Genomic DNA, 12,358 nt, shown 5'->3' with positions numbered 1-12,358 from the left:
TGCACAGGTGAAGAAAAACCTGCCTATTGTTCCGAATTTCTCCATCTCGCTGTAAAACTCTCAGCAGTGCCTCCCACAATGTAACACTACTGTGTCAGAAAAATAATTCCACTTCCAGCTGCATGTGACGAACAGAACAATTGCGCGGCGCCGCAGGTTAATTCACCGCTTTGATGGATGCTGAATCAAGGCTGTCGCTGCGAGCACAGAAGAAACCATGGCAATTAGGAAAGCCCTGTGTGTGAGAGTTGGCTGCTGCATGCACCGCTGGGCATAAATGAGTCTAGCAGCCCGGGCAACGTAGGCAGGGCTTTAACACAACACCACAGACACGCCTAAGACTCCCATTGTGCCTCTCGCTAATCCATTTCCATCCTAACAAGCTGCTGCCTTCGAACCCAGCCATCCAACCGCAAGCCTGTCCACCGTCTGCTGGGCTTGGTTCAGCGCCAGTATTCTGACTTTCAGCAGCCATTTTAAGCTCTCTTTGGCAACACTCGCCCTCCTCTGTGTTGAGACAAAGCTGCTTTTGCATTGAAGTGCTGTTACTGTACACGTTTGAATGTATGTGAGAAAAGGGGCTGTTGTTACCGTGTGTGTGTGTATTAATCTGTTTTTAACCTTTGCATGAAAATTGAAATCCTGGCTTCTGAAAGGCAAAATCAGATTTATCCTCATGAAATGTACATCTTGAGATCGGCTGCTGTTGGAGAGACTAGAACTGGAAAGACAGCAAGCAGACACTATTATCTACTGACAATACACAGCTGTCCTCTGAATCACCCTGAAGTTTTATTATTTGGGGTGCATGTTGATTGCTTCTGCAACCAGGAGGCATTCGCAGTGTGAACGGAGCTCAAGAGACAGTTTCTTTTTCTTTTTTTCACTGACAGAGGAATAAACAGAAGGGAAAAAACGTGCCTTTAGTTCTTTGCTAATAAAGCAGCTTAGACACTGCCGAGAAATCAACAGTGCATTTTCTCTATTGAGCTGAAAATTGTAGAGGCACTTGAACAGCACTATTTATCGTCCCCGCAGCTGACATGGTTTCCTCAGGTGAAAGAGCTGAGTAGCCGACAAACAAACGAAATTAATAAGAGCATCCAAGCCCTTCCTTCGTCTGGCTTTAAATAACGCAAATCTCTGAAGAAATGAAAAACAAGTTTCCCCTCTCCCCCTCTCTCTCAGTTTAGCAGCATTAGCAACTTTCTGAACAAAATCTGCTTTTGCCTGAACGCACCTCTTATCCCACCTGTTTTCAAAGTGACAAACGTCCCTGTGAACATGATTACCGACACACACCCACACCGAGACAGTGGGTGTGATGAGATAAAATGATATAGGAGATAATACGGGGTGATTTCACAGGCGTGCAGGGGCGGGCAGCTTCCAGTGAGTCAGCTCCATGAGGTATAAATCCAAAGTCTTAGAAGCAAAAAGTTTTGTTGGTGTGTTTTTCTTTCTCGGGGCTGTTTCCCAGAGATGTTGTGTGCCTTACTAGGCATCTAATAAACTAAATTTAAACAAGATAAGAACTCCTTGTGTTGCGATAATACACATTCTCTTGCATTATAACAGCAAGAGGATGGGTAAAGATTTAAAAGCACAATATTATGTGTATGCTACACCCAAAAATATGAACGTGAAGATTTCCCAGTAGTCATGACAATGATATGTTAGCTTCTTTTAAAAATGCTTGTAAAGTCTAGAGATGGTCCTAAAACAGCAAGATGTTAGCATGTTACATAAACAGGGGTAAGTGCAATCTTTGGGGACTATATTGATGAGCATATTTGGTGCTTAAGTGGATATGATGACCAGAAGGATGGTATTATTTAAAGCAGTTATCACAAAGGGTGAACCTTCACACTTTGTCATTATAAAAATTATCATTTAAAATTTTGTCATTAAGTTTGAAATGTATATAAAACATCAGCTCATCCATTTTCTTATATGCTTATGTAACTTAATGGGAGCCTATCGGAGCTGTAGGGTGAAAGGCGGGCAGATTAAATATTTACATGTTTAAAAACTGATCAGAGGTAATTAAACAAAGCTTGGGATATTAATTACATATTATTCTTTGCTAACTCGATCTATTTTTGATCCAGAGCACATCTTACATTTTGTCACTGATGGGGAAAGTCAAAAATGAGCTGTGCCTGTCAGCTGGCAAGAAGAAGCTGTTAATAAGGAATCAACCAAAGCAAGTAAAACATGGGAGGAGATCAGAAAATTTTCCATTTCAAAATGATTGGCAGTACTTTTGTTGTACACATGACTATAGAAGTATTTAATATAAAGAGTAATAAATGTCAGTATAAAAGTCAGTGAAATATAAAGTTGCAAATGTTATCTCCTCCCCCTCCAGTGGCAGGCATCAGTCCAAACTGATGGGTGAGTGTGTAATTTTCAGTGTAATAGTAAAAAAGCCACCAGTGGCTTCAGATTTTTACACTGAATGCCTTTCCTGACACAACCCCCCCAAGGGAATTGTCCCTTTCTTGGAATTTTCACTTATTAAACAAACGTATGGCCCACTATGCTACGGAGCCACAAATTTCAGTGTAACAATATGTAGTGTAAATGTCTGTATATCTGCTCAGGTACAGATGGCTGTTGTAGTGTTTTAGCTAGAATAACTACACAGTTACATTCTATCTGTGTTTAATAATTTCAAATACATTGTTTGCTTCTGCACCACTGTATCAATATAAGCACAAAAGCCTCGAGGCTGAAAATTAAGGGCCATTTGATTGCATTTTGGGTTGCACTTCATCAAAATGTGACTTTGCTGTAAGTAAAAATATAATAAATGAAAAATTAGCTGATAAAAAGGAAGCAGGGTGGGGGTTTAAATTGCATTTTTTTTTGGTTGTACTCATTTCTTAGTGCAGTTGTATCCAAATTAACTCAAAACTATAACTTCCAGAAAATGGAACATGAATAAATTCATTAAGGATTCACTGAGTAGGCACACAGCTGATCAGTGTAAGCTGCTGGGAAGCCGTTAGGTGTTTGCTGGTTTTAAGTCCCCTTTATCATGATTGGGTGTAATGTTCCTTTTCTAGCTGAAAATTCCCCTTTAATTTTGTTCTGTTCCACAAAATAAAGCATTAATATGTATTTGTGTCCTGAAACAATTGCATGAACTAATAAAAATGCTATCAGAGGATTAATGTGATTTTGCAGCATATTTGTTGCCTGAAATTCCACAGCTGCCTGTGTGTCTCTGAGCCCCTCGGTGTCAGCCTGTTTAAAGTAACTGCTTCTTGGCACAAAGGCAGACACAGTGAATATGAACAGAATAAACTCCAGACAATAATAAGGCAGCACATCAATAACTACTAGGCTGGGCTTAGCAGGGGGGCTTATTGGTTTAATTCTCAAAATACACCAAGATGGGAGAGTATGTAAGAACAAACAACTGAAGGGGTTTTTTATGTGTGTGAGGGTGTGCTCGAAATCCAATCCACCATATTTTTCAACACGTACAGCCGGCCTAGTGCAAATATTAGCACCACATCTATTGGGAAGCAATCTGGCTGTCACCATATTGTTGGGTGGGTGTTTTTTTTCTGTGCAGAAGAGTTTGCAAACAGCTGAACAGACACTAAATATTGCCTCAGTTGTTTTGCAGCTCCAGGAAAGGTTGTACTGGTAATGAGCAGTAAGTTCAATGGCTTCCATCCTTACCGCCGCAGTGCCTCAGCTGGCTTGTGCAGTGTACTGGAACAATAGCATTGCTTGTGTGCTTTTTCACTTGACTATCATTTTGTTTACAGTGTTATAACATGAGCAGAACAGCGTATGGGGTGGCATGGCAGAGTTATCCCATTACTTCTGTGTGGCAGCTAGTTGCCTTTTGTGTTGGATTTTTAATTATAATTTAAATTGGACTATTATCGCTTCAAAACGGTTTACGTTGAGCAAACAAATAGTATTATTCAGAACACTTGCGTTCAGTGTTAGCTTAGCTTCAAAACTTGGAAATGTTTACTGGTAGAAATGAAAAGGAAAAACTGAGGTTGTTCTTTGCAATTATGTTGCTAATGGAAAAAAAATTACAGTTTAGATTGTCTCATCTTGCATTATTATTGACTGCAATTAAGTATTACATTATAATATTACTATGCACGTAACAGTGGAAGCTATAAAACCGACTGGAAATACAAAGTTATTGAGCAGACATCAATATAAAGACAGTTTAATAAATTAAACCTGTGTTCACGTAACCATCAACCATTCATTTCAGTTTAATTCTGTTTATATAGCGCCATATCACAACAACAGTTGGCTCAAGGAGCTTTAGTTTAAACCATCAGTTTCTTTGATACTGATGATTGGTCCCCAGTGGATGTTCCATGCTCTGGTTGCCTAGGTAATCCTCTGATGTATTTACTATCCTGCCATATGTCAGTCATTAGTATCATGCACCGACATTGATAATCACTTCAAAATGAGACAAGTTTATCTCGGGATCTTCCCACTTTAGAGTTGCCAATGGTCTTTTCACTAGTAGTTGCTTGAAAATGCCAAATGGCTTGAACCATTTGCTAAGAAGCTTAAGAAAGAAAATTGTGAAATTTCCCACTTTAGCTAGGTTGGTGGTCATTTTTTGTGTTGGTCTGAATGAGCTTGGATTTATGGTCTTAAAGCAAAAAGGACCTAGGTTCTAAACCAGGCTGGGGTTTTGAACCTCCCAGTGTTCATCCTAAAATGCATGGGTTAGGCTAGGTGATCCCAGTTTGGCTAGGATTTGGAGAGGATCAGTTAACTTATTCACTTCTTAAATTTTATATCTGTTGCTACTGGTGACTGTCATGAAAGGGAAAGGTTTTGTTCCTAAGAGTCCAAAAAAAACCAAAACGTTTTGGTCGAAATGCATTTAAGTTTTTTAGAATAATCATGACCACTCCATACTTGAAAACTGACAGAAAGTAAGTGAATAAATTAAAATAAAACAGAGTTATTTGATGATTTAGCCTATGTAGTTGAATTGCTGAATGTTAAGGCTGTTATTTGTCCTCTAATTAGCTGTGCTTTGGCATCCAACAACTACATGGCTCTTTATCAACATTAGTGAATGTCCATCAGCTAGTCGCAAACTGATTGCTAGTTACTTCTAAATATGTAGTGTTAAAACCAAAACAGCAGTGAAGCCAGAAAACCAAAAGTGCACAGGTGAAAAGCTGGGTAATAACCAGTTGACGATACATGATGCCTTGAATCGCCCAATGATCTATTGTTGCATTGTATTGTTATATTGTATACAAACATAAACTATTTCCGCTCTTAAGATAAGGTATCTGTGCACACGCTGATGTCTTCATGCATTGAAGCATTAGCATGTCACACACACATACAAACACATGCAGAAACATCTAAGAAGCTGTCTCTGTATTGTTGCCCTCTTGAACGGATGACTTTCCTTCTGTGATAATGTGAAGGCTCTATCTTAGGCGGGAGCGCTGACGACTATTAGATCTATAAATCATGTTAGCTGAGGGGTTGGGGGGGATGGGTGTGAGAGGGGTGCGCAGTGAGAGCTCAGGGTCGTAAATCTCATTACCTGAGACTGCTGCCGACCCCCCCGCCGCCTCACCCTGTCCTCAATCTCTCCCATTATCAGCTGACCTTGACCGCCAACGCAGACACTTGCACTCAATCAGAGCTGCAGAGAGAGAAAGAGCGAGAATGTGTGTGTGTGTTTACCTGACATATTTCTGCCTGGTGTTTGGAGCTCCACCCAACTCAAATGAGGTGCTGGGATTTTTCAAATTAAAATATCACTTTATTCTTGCGCCTGTCATCTTGCCATCGGCTTGTTTTTATCTAGACTGTCTGTCAGTGCTTCTTAAAGGTGAACGCCCACATTTCACTTTACAATGCCTGCATGTTATTGACAACACCTTTAAAACCAAAGAAAATTATTATTTTTTTAAATGCAGAAACAACGTACATGTTGAACTTGAGCTGATGAATTTACTCATTGGTCAAATAGCTTCAATATCTCAGGAGAATAGGAGTGAACCTTACATTATAAATCAGATCTGTTTTATTTCTATAGTGATTAAACAGATTGCTTTGGTCCTTACTTCTGGTTAGCTGAGTCACTTTTGAAGCTGCTGTAAAACGGCCAATAAATGCACACCTGTAAGCACATCATGGCTCATTTGAAATCTACGAATCTAATGTTGGAACACAGACCTGTGGCTATGTAACGCTTGCGCTTTAACGACTACCCATCTGTCAGATATGTGGAGCAGATTATGAGAGGTTTCTTGGAACACAAACATCTCAGGCGATTGGATTTTTATGTGTTGCCAACTGCTGTTAGAGAGGAATAACAATTCTTATTGAATTACCTGTGTGATTCTACAGATAGCACTCTGGCTCAATCTGCTATTTTGGTTTAGTCTGAATACTATTAAAATTTAATTGTTCACCATGATGGCTCCCTCATGACTCTGTCAGTCCTTGGATTTGTTCTCTTAACACAGCAATAAAGTTGTCATTTGTATAGTTTTTTTGCTTTGTTTGTTTGACAAACATATGTCTACACTAATTGGACAGACAACTTGTTAAATACATTGCAAAAAACCTGCAATAACCTATGGTGCTGGCATCAGGAAGGGCAGGGTGGTTAGCACCCTCATTACAAAGCAATGGTTCAAATCCACTGACTGGCCTTCCTTTTAAAGTTTGAATATTCTCAAATGCACATTGAGGTGATTGGTGATTCTAAAATGTCCATAGATGTGACTGTGTGTGAGTCTGTCTCTCTGTGTTATGGGTCCATTATATTTGCCGGATTGGACGTGTTGCGAGCAAACACTGGTCCAAATCAGCGCCGGTATAGGAAGAGAAGAAGTCAAAGCTGAAGGCAAAGAAATTGCTTTTCAAATTGTTGCAACATCTCCCTCTGTATAATCTGATATAAACTGGCAGTAAGAACTGACACAGTCACATACTCATGCCTTTAACCTGGTGGAGGTTTGACCTGCACGAAGGGCCAAAACGACACAAAAGCACAGCTCGCATCACGTGTTTGCTGACGTCATATTTGCTGTTCATGACAGCGAGACGAGACCGCTCCTGCCTCTCATCCTAAGACAGCTCACATAGGCCAATATGAATTGGCTAAATGGAATTAAATGGATGGACGTTTGCAGCCAAATACCTGAAAAATCAAAGATATTCTTATAATCTTTAACTCTGCTTTATGCTAAAGTGTTAAGACTGCCTGTCCAATACTCTATTAGCATGCCAGCACTGTTCTTGTAAGTATATTAGCTGATGCAAGCCAAAGACTCTTAGTCATGTTGCATTTATTTATGGCATTAAAGTTTATTTATGAAAATAAAAACAGTGATATCAACAGGTCAGTTAATATATTGCAAAGGCACGCATTCATAACACGATACCTGCGCCATTTCCTATATTCTACCAGTTGTCAGCTTTATTCTTATGCATTCTTCTTGTGTAATGCACTTCCATAATGCTTCAGACTCTAAAATAATTTGAATTTTAAGTGAAGAAAAGGAATGAGAGAGGAAACCACATTCACAGAAATGATATAATTACATGGTTTGTGCTTTGCGAGCTGCGTGGTGCTGTTGTGTCTCGGTTTATTACTGTTGTTTATAAAGGCAATCACTGGGTTGAACTTAGCTATTTTCTGCTCTGCGCAATGCCAAGCAACTCTTGACTCCTCTATAACGACAGACCTCAGTGTCTTTTTGCAGCTTAAGTAAAGTTCAAACTTCATGTACTTGTTGACAGAAGTTGGAGCTGCAATCAACACAGATGCAGCAAGAATAGATGGATGCAGCGGGGGCACAGCGGCCAACATTCACAGCTCGTACTAGCGGAGTTTCCTTTTGGCAGCTGCAACTACATAAACTTGGCAAAACTTTGAGAAACAATGTTAAAGTCCTGTCCAGGTCACATAGGGTGAAATGTCTTTTTGTTGTGTAAATCAAGCTTCTGGCAGTGCCCTTGGTTCCTCTGCTGGCTGGCTGCGATCTCCTACTAAGCTCTGACTAACAGCACCAGTGAAACAGACATAATGAATGTTAGACTTCCAAACAGAGTCTGGCGCTGCATGCAGTCTCCATATTTCTCTGAGTTTGTCTTTTCTATTGCTTTCAGTCTTTTCTTAATGTTTTTCTTTCTTTCTCTCTCTCTCTCAAAAGTAAAAATGCATATTGCAGCCATTAAAAAAATCATTCCACATAATTACATCTGTCACTTCAAGAACGTGGCAGTATGCCGTTATGTAATCAACATTGGTCTTTGGAAAAAAAAAAAACCCAGAAATGATTTGACTGCTGACAGAAAAATCGTTTAATTAGAATTAATGATATTAAAGGCAGCCTTGTGTAGAAGTGGTAATAATTCTGTCTGCTGCCTCCTCCTTACATCATTTCTTCAACTTTTCGGCAATGCATCTTAATGGGTTTTCATGCCTGGAGCGGAATCAAGGCCAGAGCGGGAATGTGCTGCATTGTGGTATGTCTGGCTGGTTCAATAATAACTCATATGACAACACTCTCAGCTATCACACAACCCCCAAACTGTCACCGTTCCACCACTGCGCCTTTGGGTAGACGAGTTCACCCTGAATAATTTCACCACAGAAGCAGTGAGCGAGTTCACCCAGAGGAAGCTCCTGAAAAGTACATCATGTTTACCCCAAGGCACGATTCATGGGATGCTGACAGCTTCAGTCATGTTTGATAGCTGACGACGTGCACAGCACTAATCACTTGTAAATCCAGATATGTCACTCTATAATAGAGGACATGACCTGGGGCATCAGAGTCTAACACTAATAAGGAAGTGGATCCTGAAGTCATCACTCTCCTGCGACAGGACAGTTTGAGTACAGCTGACGGACATATACAGGTTTTATTTTTGACAATATGTTCTCACATTAGGGTGGAACTACAACTCCCACAAACAGATGCAAACGTCTTTGTGGCTCTATAGTGTTATGGATAACTGGGACTGACATTTTCCAAAATTTCAACCAGGCTGCTTACCACGATTGACATGGCTATTCTTAGCCCTTTAGTTTTTTTTAATCCTGAATTGATTGTATTTGCCTTGAAGCAGGACCAGGACATAATAGAGAGATTATATCTGGCTTGGAAACACCTTGGTGTGCCCCTAGATGAGCTGCAGGAGGTGGCTGGGGAGAGGGGGGGCGCCTCTACTTAGGCTGCAGAAAGGATGAACCTGACCCTTTATGGACGTGTGCTAGAAAGGCTAATCTAGTAAATGAAATTAACACATATAACATATTGAGTGCTAAGTAATACAAACAAAATATTATAATTTCAGTCAAAAAGCATGAATTTTTTTTTTAAATTTTCAAAAGATTAATTTTTCAAAAAATTGCAATAAAATTCCCTGTCGTGCAGCCTATCGGACTATGTTGTCACCCATCTTTTTCCTCCTCAGCTGCTCCCAATATTTCAGAACTTTATGCCTCAATATTTTTTGATTGAGGGCCTTTAACAAAAAATTCCCCCCACATAAAGTTGTTATGTGTCATCATGACCAAACATGGTTGTAAACATGATCATGGACTACTCAAGTTGTGCCTTTTAATATAGGAGTCATTGGGGATTGACCTACTCTTGGGAGTCAGCCTCAAGTGGCCAGTTGATGAACTGCAGTTTTTGGCTGACCCTTGGTTAATTTTTCAGACTAATTTTTCTGCTTGGTCAGGATGCGTGCTTTAATAAAACCCAAAATTACAACCTCCAAAAATTTGCAGATGTACTTTTGCTTGTTTGTCACTCTCTTTGCTTCCATAGCAACTAAATCCTGCCATTACACTCCTTGCAGTTCATAGCTACGTTTGTAGTTGCTTCTTTTACACTTTAAACCACCGTGTGTGGGATTTATATTCTGCTTTCTGTAGCTTGCTTTATGAAATGTGAAATTTTTGAGAACATTAGTAAACTGTAGTTGTTCAGCACAGTGAATCGAATGCACAAAATCATTACAGATCTAATCAATGGCTTTTGAAAGTTGCTGTCAGCTCCGCTGTGATTCAGAGCATTTCAAACAATCACCAAGCCGATGACTCATTTGTAAGTGCTATTTTATGTACAGAGCTTGTAAGTACTGAGGTACCTCTGAATGTGATTTGCAATTTTAGAGTGATGCAACGGTTATGAGGAGGTGGGGGCTGGTTTACTATCTGTTACTTTCTCTGCACATATAGCAAACTCTGCTGTGATGGACTCTTAGGGGCACCTGAGGGTATTACATTGCAGCTTTGTTTTTCCTGTATCTGCGTCATCAGAGAATAGCGGGGCTCATTAGCGCGTGGCCCCTGTAGGGTCCTGAGGCCCCAGAACCCACCCAGCCAACCTCCAGCGGCTCCTTGGGCCCTGAGCCACAAACACAACAAATCATTGAAACAAAAACGCGTGCTAGCATCCCTAATGCCCGAATCTTTACACTTCAAAAACACAATTATGCTAATGCCAGGAATCATTTGCCATTCCAACTCTGATTTAATGCGGCCTTTTAGTACGGGAAGCTAATTAGAGGCTTTAATTAACATGTGCGACACAAACTGGAGAGAAGTGTGAAGGAGCCTGTCGATCATGGAGGAGCACAGCGAGAGCGATGAAACAGGGAGAGTGAGGAAGGGAAGTCTGAAAGCTATGCAAATGAGGCGAGGACGCACCGCAGGGAGGCGCGGATCTCTGCCGCTACAACGGTTTCTGTAAATATCACCGTGACCCGTAGACGGAGTGGAGTCATCTCATTAACACAGATTGGAAGGTGTTACCAGAGCTCAGCCCACGAGGGTCAGCGCTGATACGTCGCAACCTGAGCTTAGTGAGGGCACGATCATTAAAAATGTGACAAAACACAGCATTTAAGGCTGTGTCGGTAATGCGGATATTTTGCTCCACTTGCATCATCCTTTCCCGTGTAACTACCTCAGGGAGGATGAGCTCGCCGCACAGCTGGACATTCAGACATTCACTAGTGGCATACTCAGCGTCGAAAGCTGCATATATTCTATAATGCACGCAATGACTGCACTGACCATCTTCATACCGGCAGCATGCAGGTTTCTGCAAATTAAACAGCAGCATATGGGTGCAGGAGTCATCTCATTAACACAGACTGGAAGGTGAACTCTGCATAACGCAGTGTTTTTGTTGCATCTTAAGCTCCAGATATCATCGTCATCATCATTATTGGGAGATACAAACAGATACCGAAAGTAATCACCTCGGCTTTCTACACCGGTGCAGCTCCCCCCTGAAAATAGAAGATTGAATCTGAAAATAGAAAAAGTCAAGGAAATGTAGCTATTAACGTGTGAGCTTTCCACTTAGATTCACACCCTCACAAAGTTCTGCTGCACAGCCAGTGCACTTTAGAAAGCAATATAAAGATATTTCAGGACTTATTTCATTTCTCATTTTACTGCTTAAACTACCCTTTAAAGTTTAAAGTGGTTCTTTCTTAGAGTTTCATTAAAACACATTAGGCTGTCTTTTCGTGCTTTCTAAAAGCGACAATAGTTCTTGCTAACTCTGTTTTCTCCTGATAAGTAGTTTATTGCTTGGCAAAGACTTCAGCACCATTACCTTTGCAATACTTTCAATACCTTATAATAGTGTTTCATTATGCAGGGCAGCCACTGAGTCATTTCATTTACTTAATTTGATCATGTAACTTCTCATTTATTTATTTATGCCAGAGTTGGTTTGGTATGTGCACCTATGCACGGATTGTTTTATATATTCCGAGAAAATGTGCACTTTGCAAAAGCTATATGTCGTAGGAAATAATCATTATTCTTACGGACTTTGTGTCTCTGCAGGCTGAATTCACTTTGTTCTCAGGGATAGACCTGATAATGGCTTCAGTGCAGTATGGGCACAACGTGTTTTCCTTATGGAAGTGACTGCTGCAGGCGAAGGATATGGATAAATGGCGCAGCTTCTCTGATGGTTACACGTGTTTAACTTTAAAATTCATAGAAAGAAGAGTCCAGCTAACTCAAAGACAAGAATAGTTCGAGTATTGATCTCTGAGACTCGTCTTTTTCATTTATTTGATGTGTTTTTGCCCTGACGCCATGCAGACGTCTGTAAATGGCAAATGCACGATTGATTTTTAAATTTTAATCATGTTTCTGTTCCAGTAAATTACATGGAGGTGAATCAATGTAATAAAATGTCAGATCCCTTCTGGTATAAAACACTATAAATATTCCGAGGGATTACTTGACTTATCATCCAGGCATTGCTCACACTTCACAATGTCTGATGTTAACTTCGTACTACCATCCATCATTTCAAGGATCCTTGTT

General features: G+C 40.3%; 1 long non-coding RNA gene across 1 annotated transcript in view; it reads right to left on the bottom strand.

Moving 5' to 3' along the window:
• Nucleotides 1–12,358, bottom strand: part of LOC120735934 — a 58,951-nt gene that overhangs the window by 34,395 nt on the left and 12,198 nt on the right. The gene's annotated exons all lie outside the window — the stretch shown is intronic.

This window comes from Simochromis diagramma, unplaced genomic scaffold (genome assembly GCF_900408965.1).
Source record: "Simochromis diagramma unplaced genomic scaffold, fSimDia1.1 OVJJ01000816.1, whole genome shotgun sequence".
Classification (NCBI taxonomy): Eukaryota; Metazoa; Chordata; class Actinopteri; order Cichliformes; family Cichlidae; genus Simochromis; species Simochromis diagramma.
The sequence above is the reverse complement of the archived record's forward strand: the minus strand, read 5'-3'. Positions and strand labels throughout refer to the sequence as shown.